At 40.4% G+C, this 13,313-nt stretch overlaps 1 protein-coding gene and 1 long non-coding RNA gene across 2 annotated transcripts in view; both read left to right on the top strand.

Moving 5' to 3' along the window:
• MGMT (O-6-methylguanine-DNA methyltransferase) overlaps positions 1-13,313 on the top strand; it is a 170,134-nt gene that overhangs the window by 59,445 nt on the left and 97,376 nt on the right. The gene's annotated exons all lie outside the window — the stretch shown is intronic.
• Positions 8,888-13,313, top strand: part of LOC106038985 (uncharacterized) — a 66,724-nt gene continuing 62,298 nt past the window's right edge. The window contains exon 1 of the long non-coding RNA XR_007167437.2: positions 8,888-9,649. This is a non-coding gene — a long non-coding RNA (uncharacterized lncRNA). The remainder of the gene's footprint in view (positions 9,650-13,313) is intronic.

The raw sequence follows: 13,313 nt of genomic DNA, 5'->3' as shown, positions 1-13,313 counted from the left end.
AGTTAATTCGGGTTTTAATCTCACTTCCTTTGATTTATTTACTTATGTCATGTGTAATGTGTCTGGCTTCTTGCCCTCGCTCTGCTTTCCCTCTTGTATACATTCGATGCATTCTTGCTGTTTCATTGTTGTCTTCACCTCTTGCTTTTCTTCCTTGGGATACACTTGTTTGATATTGTGTTCTCCGGTGATGAATTTCCTACGGTTTGCTTACTCTGGTTTAACTTTCTGATGTGTTATTACACAAATTGCTTTTGGTATTTGCTTCAGTTGAAGCATATGAATCAAAATAACGATGCTTGTGATGCAGGAAAATATGGGCTCCGGCGCGGTGATTCTTTATTTTGTTAAATTTCCCTAATCGAGCTGCGACCCCGGTTCTCTTCCTGCTGCAGCTTCCCGGTGCGTTTGTATGCAGTCCTGCTCCGATCCCTCAGTGGGCTGTCATGAAGTTTATTCACTCTGAGAATATAAGATTTTGATGGAAGAAAGGGCAAAAGGAGACTTAAAACAATAATATGGCTTCGTGGATTCTGCCACTAAATGGCAACATTCCTATCATCTTTGGCAGAATGAGGATGTTTATGCAGGTAATGACGTGTACAGCTGCGCTAGATGTAAAGTTTCACAGATGTGTAAACCCTGAGAACGAAGCACCCCCTGTTCTGCTGGGCGTTGAAGAGGCGTTCGTGCGGACAGGCTGAAGCGCGGTCGCCTGGTACGGAGGTTGTGTCTTCTGCTCCTGGTGTGCTTGGCAGGGGCTGCAGTCAGAAGGGGCACCGGGCTGGGGGAACACGCCTTGGTCAGGCTCCCGTAGCGTCCAGAAGGTTTGGTGACCTCTGCGATCAAAGCTTAATACGCAGTAATTTCAAAGCTGTATTGTTTGACGAGACAACCTAGATCGAAGAGCTTGGTGTGTCGTATACACAGGGTAAGGAAAAATGCCATTACCATCATAGGCGAACTTGCTTAAAAGCTTTACGGATGGAATAGAATAACGTGAATTCTCTCGCAGCAAAACAAAACCAGCATGTTACAAAACACAAAGTGAATACCATTTTGTAGGCAGGCACTGTGCCTCTCCGGTTTCTTTGACTCGAAGTGGACCTGTAATCTAATTCAAGCAAATGTGGTTTGGGGTTTGAATCTACAGAGCTGAAAAACACTGGTAGTGTTTTCCGAAATACATGCAAACAAAATCTGAAATTTTCTGAGAAAGGAGGTGTAGAGATGACTCGTCAGAAAAGCTAATGCAGTGCCTGCTGCTTGCTTTGGGGAGATGTCCGTGGTATCGCTGTCCCAGCTCCTGTGGGAGGGCAGAAGCGGGGCCGGGGCAGGCAGGAGCGGCAGCGGGGCCGGGCATCGCCGCGGCTTTGTGCCCATCGCTTCCGCAGCCGGGATCCAGCTACCCCCTCGTGTGTGCCCGGGCACGGATGGCACCGGTGTTCATTACAGAGTCCCACGGGATCTGGATGCCAGGAGATACGGTCGGTCTGACTGATGGAGGGGTGCCGAAGATCTGTTTCTTGATTTTATTTTCCAAATCTACGCTAACTATAAAAATCCCAAATACTTCACAGTAAAGTACAGTAAGGGGAGGAGCGTGGTGTTTACACATGGCAAACTGAGTGGCTCGCAAGTTAAATGCCTGTCTTAATAAGGTGCTTCCTTTCCATCTGAAACAGCAGAGGGGGGGGGCTTCAGCCCCCCGAACACTGCCCTCGTCTCCCTTTCTGTCCCCAGACTCGTACCACGGTGGCAGCCTGGGACCGCAGCCACTCGTGGTGCAACCCCACGAGCAGCTGTAGGCACGCAGCCATCTTCAGGGATCTGTGGGGGCCGGGTTCCGCTTCCATCGTGCGGGTGGTGAGCTGCGGGTCGCACCTCGTGTGGCTGTGCTGGCAGAAGGTCCGGCGAGGGCTCTGACCGGGAGACAAGATGCGCTGCTGGTGGGCAGCAGGAGCTTATCGGATGGAGCTCTGGAAGAAGGTCTCCCGAGGTCTCTTAGTGGCCTCTTTCAGAATTATGCCGTGAATAGTTCAGGTGAGCTTAGCTGCCTTAAAAAGAAGTAATGAAATTGCAGCATGTCTTTGTTCGCGAAACTGGTCTGAAATTTCTAAGTGAGTGTTCTTCTGGGTACTGCACTGCGTTGGCTCGGCCTCCCGTCATGGAGCAGCAATAACTACAGTACTGCTGGTTGTTTGACAGGTGTTCACTAAACACCGAGAGATTAACCAGTTACCCAATAATGAAATATTTCTTAAAATGAGGATCTGTGGAAGTATTTCATCAGAAACATTATTTAATCATTTTCTGTGATGCCAGTGTGCTTAACTGATGCAGCGGTTTGATGGTGAAGCCGTGCAATTTTTATTTTTTAAACCTGTCCGAACACCTCTACTCCACTGGCCTTAGTTAAATTTCTCAGTACTTTCTTGCAGAGGAAATAAGATCTGTTTATCATCTACTCAGATGCCTATATCATTATTCAAGCTACACGTCTGAGGTCAAAGATAGTATCACATTTTCAGCAGTACGGCAGCGGATGATCCAGTGTGAGTACCAGTTTTCCTAAAGTAAAAGCAAAGCTTATTTTTTATAAGGCGAAAATAGGAGAAGATAGATAGCAAACTTAAAGTTAATTAGATTATTTAAAGTTAACATCAGGGCTTTTGGTTAGAGCAGAGGCAGAGTCCAAGTTCATTTTGGTTGCAGGGGTTAAGCGAGATGAAAATCTCACCTTGTCCGTCTCCGTGCTGCTGCCAGACTGTCTGTCTGTCGGACCCTCATTACTTCACAGGAGACAAGTCTACAGTAAAACAGGGCAGAAGGTTTTTCTTTGTCCTATGTACTTGAGTATTTCAACAAACCTGGGTGGTTCTCTGGTTATTTTTCAGTAGTCTTGCATTCCTTTTCCTGCTCTATGGTCTGCTCAAAGTTTGGGGTTTAAGTATTGCTTTTGCCCAGTTTCATTGAATGTGTTTTAAAGTCTCACACCCAAGTGTTAAAATTATTGCATCTTTTCCTTGAACACCTTGCCAAGTAAAATCTCATTACCATGCAAATAGAAATAGTTCCTATGGCCATGCAGACAAAATGTTACTGTACAGATTACAAATTCTTGAACCATAGCATAGCGCTAAACATTACATTTATAACAAATGTAACTTGTATACAAGAAAGTATGGTTTGATTGTCTAGGAATGAGTAGGAAATGTCATGAGTCCTGAAATTTTAGCAGCTTAATTCATATTGCAGCGCAGCAGTAAGTACATCTAATAGTATAAATATGATGCAGTTGTTAACAGTTCATGTGTTGTAATCTTTGGTGATGATGGTTGAAGATGTAAAGATATAAATAACATTTTATTTCCTTGAAGACACCAACTTTATCTTACAATGCTGACATTTAGGGAAGGTTTGTTTGGCGTGAGCAAGCAGACTTGACAGCAAGGAGCTGTTCAGGTTTTGTGTACGTGATTTTCATGTACGAAAAACATTTATTTTGTGGGTTCTCTGTATCTGTTGAAAATTTGGGCCTTGGGATCATCAGACTGTACTCCTGGTTAAAGATCAATTGCAGTTAAGAAGAACAGTTGTGTGGATTTCAGAAAAATGGTCACTTCATACAAGTGACCTGAACCATACGCTTAGTAATTTTAAATCAGTTTGTAAAGTCAAATACTTTATTTAATACCTAATTAAGAGTAATTTATTGGCAATGAATGGACAGTAGTTTTGTTTAGAAAGTATAACCATTTCTTTGGACAGAAGTTTGAATGATTTCCAAAATGTCAACCACCTTTTTTTTTTTTCTGTTTATTCTTTTTAGGAAAAATGATTTTGTATGCAAACAATCACCAGTTCTTCTACTGGTGTCTAGGCCGTAATGTAAATATTTTAACTGTCTGTCTTTGCCGTTCAAAACACTAGAAATATGTAATTCATCCAAAATAAATACGCAATTTTGAAGCCGATTTTCAGCCAGATGACTTTGAGGAGGTGCTGGAAACAAGCCAGTGACTTCTCATCTTGTAGTTCCCAGAATTAATTTCGTAAGAAGTGCAAAAGGCTACAATGCAAAATTAATTCAATTCACACTAAATGTTTGCATTTGCCAGTCATGTTCGACTCTTTTTAGAAATATTCATCCTGAATTTTCTGCGATTATTTACTATCTCTTTCCTACAGGAGAAAAACAAAAATCAAAAGCCACACATCTTAGAAAAAGATGGTTTCCTGGGTTTGATTACATTTGTTCCTTATTTGAAAGGGGGAAATTCCAATGTGTGGTTGGTACCCGGCATTGTTGTAAGAGGAGAGCTGTGCCACTGACTTGCTCTGCTGACCTATCTTTTCCAACAACTTGTCCAAGAAACCAAGAAACCAATGCTTTGCATTGCAAGTTTTCTTGAAAGAGACTGTTCTTTCCCAAAGTGTCTCCCCTGTGTTCTGTTCCAACTTATTCGTTAGGGAGATATTTTTATCTAGCTACAGTACACCTCATGGTTGCTTTTTAAAAAGGGATTTCAGGTAAGCAGAAAATCCTCGCATGCAGAAGGTCAGTTTTCTATACATCGAAACAGTACCTGATTAAATGAACAAAAATCTGCCAGAAAAGAGGAATTTAGATACTCTGTTAAACTCAATTAAAAATGCTCTAAATCTTTTGTCCCACTCTGCTAAATGAAGGTTTTGGTCTTACGCAAGTGATTACTGTTGCTATAAAATCAAATGTTATTTTAAATGATTTTCAGAATATTTTCAACATCTCCAACTGTTAGCCTAGGTTTGAGATGTGTAATACAACTTCATTCCTGATAAGAATTCTCTGCTAAGCTGTATTACAATAACAGATTTTATTGGGGAAAAAATGGCTAAATAGATGAGTTTTCTTCAGCTGTAAATACATGATATAAGAAAAAGCTCTTTGCATTTTTGGAGAATCCTCTTTGTAACAAAGTCATAGTTTGAAGTTCTGGATTTGATAACTGTAGATATTAATATGGGTTAGGAAGTCAGAAATCGCTGTGAGAGTCTTGTCCTCTTGAATCCCCAGTGCCAGAATATTTTTCTGGGAAGCAAAATTGCCTTTTTCATGAAAGAGTCAGAGTGTCACCAACTATGGATGAGTGCTATCAGTTGTCTCATGAGACTGTTTCATGGAATTTTTATTCTTGCCTCCAAACTGTGGCACAGTTCCCTCTTCACCTCTCAAATTGAATGAAATAAGAAGCTTTCTGTCTTAACATTTCAAAATCCTCCAGTACTTCCAGTCCCTCTTTGTCAGACACACTTGGGTATTTTTCTCCTTTTTATTGACTAAAAATAACTAGAGGCGTTATCCTCTAGTACGAGGCTTGTTGACTAAGTATTCCACGTGAATTTCTGCTCTCCTCGGCTGAGGAGCCGCCAAGGAATCGTCCACCCTCCCGAATGCACAATTGTAGCACAGTCCTCAGTTTTTCCCACTATTCAGTTGATACCAAACAACCACAAGAGTTTGATTTTTTTATATCAGCTCTTAGTCCTAGACTTTTCCGTAAAGTATCTGATTGATAGTATAACCCCATCTATACATCTAATGGCTGAATTTACTTCCAGTTCCTTCTGTAGACGCCTGGTTAATGGTAACCGCACTTGTGCACACTGTTCGCGCGGTCTGCAGTTCGTTGTTGAACTTCTTTATTTCTGCCATTTGAGACCAGCATAGCATGAGATTCAGTAGAGATTTATTTCCTCCAACAAATGAGGTGTTTTTAGATAAATAACTGAAACTACAGAAGTATCTGATACCAGACAAAAAGTTTGTTTTCGAAGTCAAATGGCCACATTCTTCAGCACGCAGCTGGGTCCCCATAGCTTTGTGTTGTTGAATCCTTTCTCTTAGAGAGGCATTGAATTAAAGCTTTACCTTCCCGAGAGAGCAAAACTTTCTTACCCTTTAGATCTTTAAGTTACATCTGTTGACCACTAATAACTCTTAAGTCTCTTTGGCCAGAACAGTTTTAGCTTAGAAAAGATTATTCAAATCTATAAACAGGATTTATTTCATATAAATTCCAGCAATATTAATGACTTCCTGTAATTAAACTTTGATATTTATTTTGGTTAAAATGAGTGCTCTAGTAATAATAAGACGCAAAAGTCTCCTAATCTCCTCCACAGGCAGAAACTCCTCTTCAGGCTGTCAGAAAATATTTCCTCCTGAAGTATGTGCTTAACTCTGACCTCTGGTAGGCGAGAACCAATGCAATGAAGGTGAAGGGAGAGAATTTCCAAGTTCAGGGTTTATCAAAGAATGGGTTATGGGTATATCTTCAGTGAAAGCCTTACTACGTAATACGGCTGTGTCCCAGCTGTGCTAGCTGGCGGTGGCATCTGAAGAGGAAGCTCCAGTTGTTCCCAGGTGTTGGCTGCTGGTGCAAGTCATAGTAACTAACATCGCAAGTCCGTAAGAAGAACTGTGACTTTTCTTGCAAGCAGCTTCATAAAAATTCTGATCTGTGTCCCATAATCACTTGGGCTACGATCAGAAATAATAGAAATGTCTGATTAGCTGTGTTGGACAAAAAATATCATCCTAGGCTTCCCCAGCTCCTCAAACAGATAAATGTTGGAAGATAATGTGATGTTGGAATCTGATGGCAACAAAGAAAGAGTGTAAATGGTTTTTCCAATACTCTTTTGTGGGAGGAAGGTGGTTTGTTCAGCTCCAGCAAGAAACCCAGCTTTCAAGAATGGGAAGTAGTGTTTTCCTTCCAATTTTGCTATGGCCATGTACAGATATAGAACTGGAAAGCTCGGTATCCTGTGCTGCAGTAAGCCTACATCATAAATAGAGCAGAATATCAGACATAAAAAGCAATGAACCAAGTATTTTTTAATAGCTGGAAGTGTCTATATTTACAGTTGTGTATAGACAGCTGAATCTAAAGTAAATTTTTATAATTATGCACCTCTGAAAAATAAAGTCTAAGTGTAAAACCTGGCATGCTCTTAACTATAATAGTGTGAAAAACACTCTTCTGAGGAGACAAAAGTATGTATTGGTGCATTTTGGACTATTCCCATATGACCTGCGCAGGCAACATGAGAAGTGGCAGCATAACTGTAAACAGAGAGGCCAAGGACCCTGTGCCTCTGCTTCGCAAGCTGCTCCAAACACCAGTGTTGTTATTCACAGAAAAAATTACTGTTAAAAAAACACTTCGTAAAGTTGTAATAAATCCAACAGACTGAGCGTCTCTTCCTTGGTATGTTAGATGGAGGCTGTATATTAAATTAAATCTCCAGTATGCTTTGGTTTGCTTTATTTTGAGAGACTGAGATTTAAATCCCGCAGCTCCTTTGTGAATATGTGTGGTTTTTTCACAGTATGAAGGATTTGTGCTTCTCACCAGCTATCAAATAGTTTTAGCCATTTTTGGTTTTGGGGGCCAAGGGGAGGTTGGAAGACTTAAAGTACATCAGCACCTTTCAGTGTTGATAAAGCAATTGCTGTGTTTTCCAGATCTATTCATTTTACCACCAATATGTGTATTCCAGTGTCAAATAAGGAATTCTATCTCTTGAAGGAAGGAAGTTTTCCTTTGTCTCCATAGGAAAGGTACCGAAATGTTGGGTTTGCACTTCAGGACAGTTAGATGGGTTCAGTGTCACTGAATAACATCGATTAATCCATCCTAAAACTTCTAACTGCCATGAAAGTTAGAAATGCTGTTAAATCTTCCTGTGGCTATCAGTTTTAAGCAGAAAACTCATGTCTTTTTTGGCTTTGTAGAATAGATTAACCTGTAATTCAGGTTTATCATACAGATTCAGATATTGGTACACCTTGCCCAAATGTAGCAAGTCTAGTTGAATTATTTGTATAGGTCTGATGCTTAGCAGATCCTCAATATCCTCAAAAAGATCCTCAAGAAAATGGTGTAACCAGAATACAAAAAGACCCCAAAATTTACAGATCCTTGTCTCTATTCCTCAGTCCTAAAGTCATCTCACAGAAGCTGTCTGTAGAGACCTTCTGTGTTCTTGCTGTATTTGTATACCTTTGCTGTTCTCACTTGCGTCTTCATGCATCTATTTTTAAGATTTTTATAAAAGTATTTTGAATGTACAATAATTGGGAAGAAGCTCACAACATGTAAGAAAGTTTTCCCAAGGTAAACTCATTTTTATGTGGATTGATGATTGCTATTTCCTGATTTCTGGGCATGAAATAAGCTTATCTTCATGTGGCAATTCTCAAAGATTCATTACAGAAAATTATTTTGACTTCCTTTGCCCTAATCCCACTTACATAAAAAGAAGGAATACTATATGCTTAGAATATTCGTGGAGTAGTAATAAATTTCTTTCTGCATTGAACATGGGAATTTAAAGAAACAAATCACTCCTTTCCTCCCCACATTATTTAATAGGAGAGGATTTGTAGTATTAGGGGTTTGTTTTTTCATTTAAACTTGTGTAAGGCAAAAGGAGAGTTCCACCTTTAAATGTCAGAGCAGTGAAGTGAAGTTGTTTTTATTACGGTGGCTATGTAAAAGCTTCAAATATAAGAAATACCATAGTAGTGTTCAGATTAATTACTAAATTTGGTACTTCTAGTAACTCAGGTTAATCTCTTGTACCACGCTGTACGTATAAAGCCATGTATCATAGGTGAAGCCAAGATAGACTGGTGGTTGAGCACGGCTGAAGATTGATAAAATACCAAGGAGTGCAGTTGTTAAGCTCAAATACTTTCTGGAAATTTCCTATTTCCTTATAACAGTGTAATACTGAATGTGCTTCTAAAATGTTGTTCTGAAGTAGGGAAACTATCAGTCACGGAAATGTGTCGGCCCCCTTGGAAGCTGGCTGTCCTGCCTGGTCGCTCGCGGGCTCCAGGAGCCGACAGGGTTTTGTAACCCTTATTCATTTTGAATACGTGTTCTGATCACCTCAAATGAAATGTCAGAGACTTTGCACACCGGCACTTTTAGTTCTCCTCTTGCTAACAGCCAATTAAGAGTTTTGTCATAAATCTGCTTTTTTTCATTAAAAAAAAAAAAAATTAGACTTCAAACCCGGGTAACAAGTTCCCCTAGGACAGGGCGCTCCCAGCAGTGGGCAGATTAAAGCGTCAGCAGATAAGGAGGCTTGAACCCCACAGACACCTGTTTGGGGACAAATGCAGCAAAACGGAGTTTCAACAAGCTGACATTTTTGTGACGTGGAACAGGGAAGGGAGAAGCTCTCAGATTTTTACTCTGATGTAGTAGTACTGGGTCATGGCACAAAGCTGTAAGCTAAAATAAGCATGAGGGGCTACGGAAGCGATGGTCATGACCCTAAAGAAACAGCAGGAAAATCTGCAAAATGAAAGCAGTGCCCTTCAAGAAAATAGGCTTTAATATGCACAGGTGATTTAAGGCAAAGCTGTTAAGATCCATCACCCTAATCAAAGAGGAGGGGAAGTTTCAGCATAAGGAGTGGCAGAAGTTCAGTGAGAGCTGCAAGGCTGCATGGTTCTGAGTGCAGACATCCAGAAACCTCCCCACGAGAAGGAAATGGGAACAAGGACCGGTACTGGCACACAAGGACAAAATAAGGAAGTAAGGCAGAAATAAGCTGGAACTAGCACGAGATGTACAGAAATCGATGGGTAAGTACATTAGTAATAGGAGGAAGACCAAGTAAAGTGTTTGGTCTGCTACTTGAGGGAAGCAGGGAGCTATTAGCAAATGAGACTGAAGTGTTCAATGTCTTTTTGCATTTGTTTTCAATTAAAAAAAATCAAAAGTGAGCAGATGGTTAGCACAATTAATACTAGCAGAAAAGGGATAAGATCTCAGCCTAGGAGATCTAGAGTCCTGCATGTTTTAAAAGGCCTGATGATTTTAATCTGAGGGTACTTGAGGGACTGGCTAAAGCACTTGCAGTCACACTAGCAGAGACTTTTGAAAATTCACAGAGGCTGGGATCAGATCTCTGATCAAAAGGGAGAAGCACATAGCCTTTAACTTTAGCAGAGAGGCTTGGGTAGAGGATAAAACTATCTGGGAAATGATAGATGTTTGTTTTCCTTTGTTCTAAATATATTTAAGCGCTGGGATGGCGATGAGGAAGGGTGCAGCAACCTTCATTGGGCTGGCAAATTCTGGTGGTATCCATTGACTATTTGCATATCAGGCTTTTCACAATAAGTGAGAAGATGTTTTGAATTTTAGCAGGACTTTAGACATCCTCAGATGGCATTCTTGCCATCGCCTGGAGATATGTCTTGAGGTAGCACAGCTGCTAAATTTGCAGGTGGCATCAAGCTGGGAGGGAACGCAGGTGTATCACAAGATAGTGTTGGTGTCTAAAATAATTCTCACAGGTGAGGTAATAAATAAAGGTGAGGCAGATGAAGGTTGTCAAATAACAATCAAGGCTGCATCGGGACTAATTAGTGCCAAGTGCAAGGCAGGCAACTCCCCGGTACGCTGCCAGCAGGAAGGGGCATGAGGACGGTCAGTGTGGGCATACAAAAAGCCGAACGTGAGTCAGTGAAATCCTGATGGCCTTACAGAAGGGCGCTCTGTCCTGAGACATATACAGAGAAATATGCTCAAATGAATCAAATTGAAATGAAATCGGTAGTGGTTTCTGCTAAAGCCATGATCAGGGCTAGAATCTGTTGTGTATGAAGTGGAAGAAATTACCTCTTGAGATGTCTGTGCCGAAGAGGACAGTAAGAAGGATTTAAAGTGCAGCGAGGGAGCTCCTGACTGGCTTTCACAAAACCTTTGCTGAAGTTCTGAAACAGATTGTCCAAAAAGATTGAAAGACTGTAAAGTCAAGGGAGGCTTATGGGAAAAAGCTGAACACGTCTGCCGGGAAAGACACAAGTGCATTTGATTCTGCACTGGGATGGCTGCTTTGGCAGAAGGCTCTGGAGCCATTTTTCCAAGAGCCTTATTTTTCTGTAACTGAGTGTTTGCTGTGTTTACTTAATTGTTTGGATCAGTGTCATCCAGGGGTTAGTTAGCTGGAATTGCTTTGACTTTTTTTTATTTTTTTTATCATTGAGGTAACATCTATCTGAACCAAAAGTGCAACTTTATGGCTAGGCTGCAATTATATTTGGAATTTCATTTCCTAGCTGTTAACCCCTCTGTAAGGAAGCTCAAAAGTTTTAAGTAATATTTAAAAAAAAAAAAAAAAATTCAAGGCGACACTGTAAGAGAAATTGTTTTATGAGGTTATAGTACTAGCGATTACTTACCACATAAAAATTAGGAAACGTGACTTGAAGTGTAGGTAATGCAGCTGTAAAGTACCTGGTGTTTAGGATTATGCTGAGTTATACTTAAAATTAGAAATGTATACTTTATGATAGATTACCACATACATCACTGTAAACTAGTTTACTTTCTGGAGTTACTGTGCATATATACTAGTAGTAGATAATACTGTCATAAAGTGAAGTGCATAGAAAGTGTGTTCTGTGTAGAATTATGCAGCCTATCACAAATAAATACTCTGCCTTTCTTTATCATCAGTATTAAATGCCATATGATTTCCGTACTGTCACAGGAAGAATTTGACATTTGAAACTTTTAACAGTCTTACCAGTGTCTTTGGTTTATCTGAAGTTGATCATCCAGCCCAATAATACTTCTTACTCACTGTTGCAGTGGGTTTCCGCACATGCAGAGTCTTGAGTTGGCTCAACCTTTTGAGAGATATTGCAAATAATACCGCTGTCTCTCAATTAAGAAAAAAAAATTCTAAATGTAAAATTAAGAATTTCATTGGTAAAGTATTAGAAATAACTAGCAAGTAAATGTAGCAGCAGTTTTAATTGTGATAGGGAGTACTGGGAGAGTCTTTATACGTGCATAATCTAATATTGGTCAGCATGGTGGTGTTTGGAAAGCCACGAAAAAATATTCTGCAAAGAATGATAAACGGCTCCTCTGTTCCTATAGGTAAGTTTTACATCTGCCCTGGGCAGAAAATGCAAAGGAACCAGGGAAGGCAGAGGTGCAAGGGCAATGCGAAGTCAGGCGTGTATCTGTCTTCATGGGATGTGTTTAGGTGCTTTCTGAGCCTCCTTTTCTGCTTGTTGAGCCAACTGGAAAACTATTCATTGCTGTAGTTAGGATACGTGTTTTTAAATGAAATTAACCAAATGACGTAAACACCTGTATTGCTTCTCCCAAGCCCAGCCAGTTTTCCTGCTGCCGCTTCAGGGGGAGCAGCAGTGGGCATCATCTTTCCTTAGTCCAGTGTAATGTTGCCTTATTTAGAAATAAACTATTTAAGTCTTTGTACCTTTTAGTTGATTTTTACGTTGTTCCAGGCTTGAGGGTCTTTGTTTCCTATACTGCAACTTGATCTGCTGCACTTCTACTGTATCGTTTAAACCAAAGAAATATCCGTGATGGTTCTGTCTAAAATAAGAAAGATTCTCTTTGTATAGCCTGAGGCTTAAGAGTCTTTATTTGTGCTGGTGTACCCCATGCCAGGCCAAACACTTCATTCTGCAGCGTTCTCTTAATTTATTACCATGTCCAACATTGCTTCATCCACATGCTTAATTGTCATAGATTTTGTTATATTCTGTAAAAGCGTAAAAAGTGCTGGACAGAAAACTGAATCATAACGACCCCACCAATCTGAGTCTCATCCATTCGTGTGTTCAGAATGATTTTTCAAGTATTATCTGTCAGCCAACTTCCACCGCATACGCCCCAGTAATTCTGTGTCATACAAACTGGTCTTCAGTGACTTTCTGATGGCGTTCGGTCAAGTGCCTGAGCGCGATCATCAACTGGATTGTCCTTCAAAGAGTCTCCAGATTTACCTAACAGTTGAGCTCTCGTCCACAAAACTAGCTTGACTAGAAAGACTTTTTTAATTCATTTTTCTGTGGATATTAGAGCTCCTGTTTTTCCCTTTCCCCTCGATAGTTTCCATTAGCCTTTCCGTTGGGTTGACAAATTTGAGCAGACCATTGCTTCGCAGCTGGTTTAAGCTTCAGCACAGTCTCCATTTTACAACTCTGAGGGGTTGCGCTGGATGCTGGTGCCATGTTCTTTTAACTCAAAGTAAATATAACCTGATATTTATCATGGGAGTTGAGGCTGCTCTTAATTTTTAAGTCAGTGGTTTTCTTGTTTTTGCATTGAAATGAGATCCAGTACTGTTAGCACTTTGTATTCTGAAGGACCAGTTTATTGCTTCTGGAAATTCTGAGAAAATCTTGTAATTTATCCAATGTGATATTCTTCAGATGTTGCCTGGATTGATCTATTGCTATCCATCTTCTGTGCTGAGAT

The sequence above is a fragment of the Anser cygnoides genome, chromosome 7 (assembly GCF_040182565.1).
Source record: "Anser cygnoides isolate HZ-2024a breed goose chromosome 7, Taihu_goose_T2T_genome, whole genome shotgun sequence".
In the NCBI taxonomy this organism is placed as follows: Eukaryota; Metazoa; Chordata; class Aves; order Anseriformes; family Anatidae; genus Anser; species Anser cygnoides.
The sequence above is the reverse complement of the archived record's forward strand: the minus strand, read 5'-3'. Positions and strand labels throughout refer to the sequence as shown.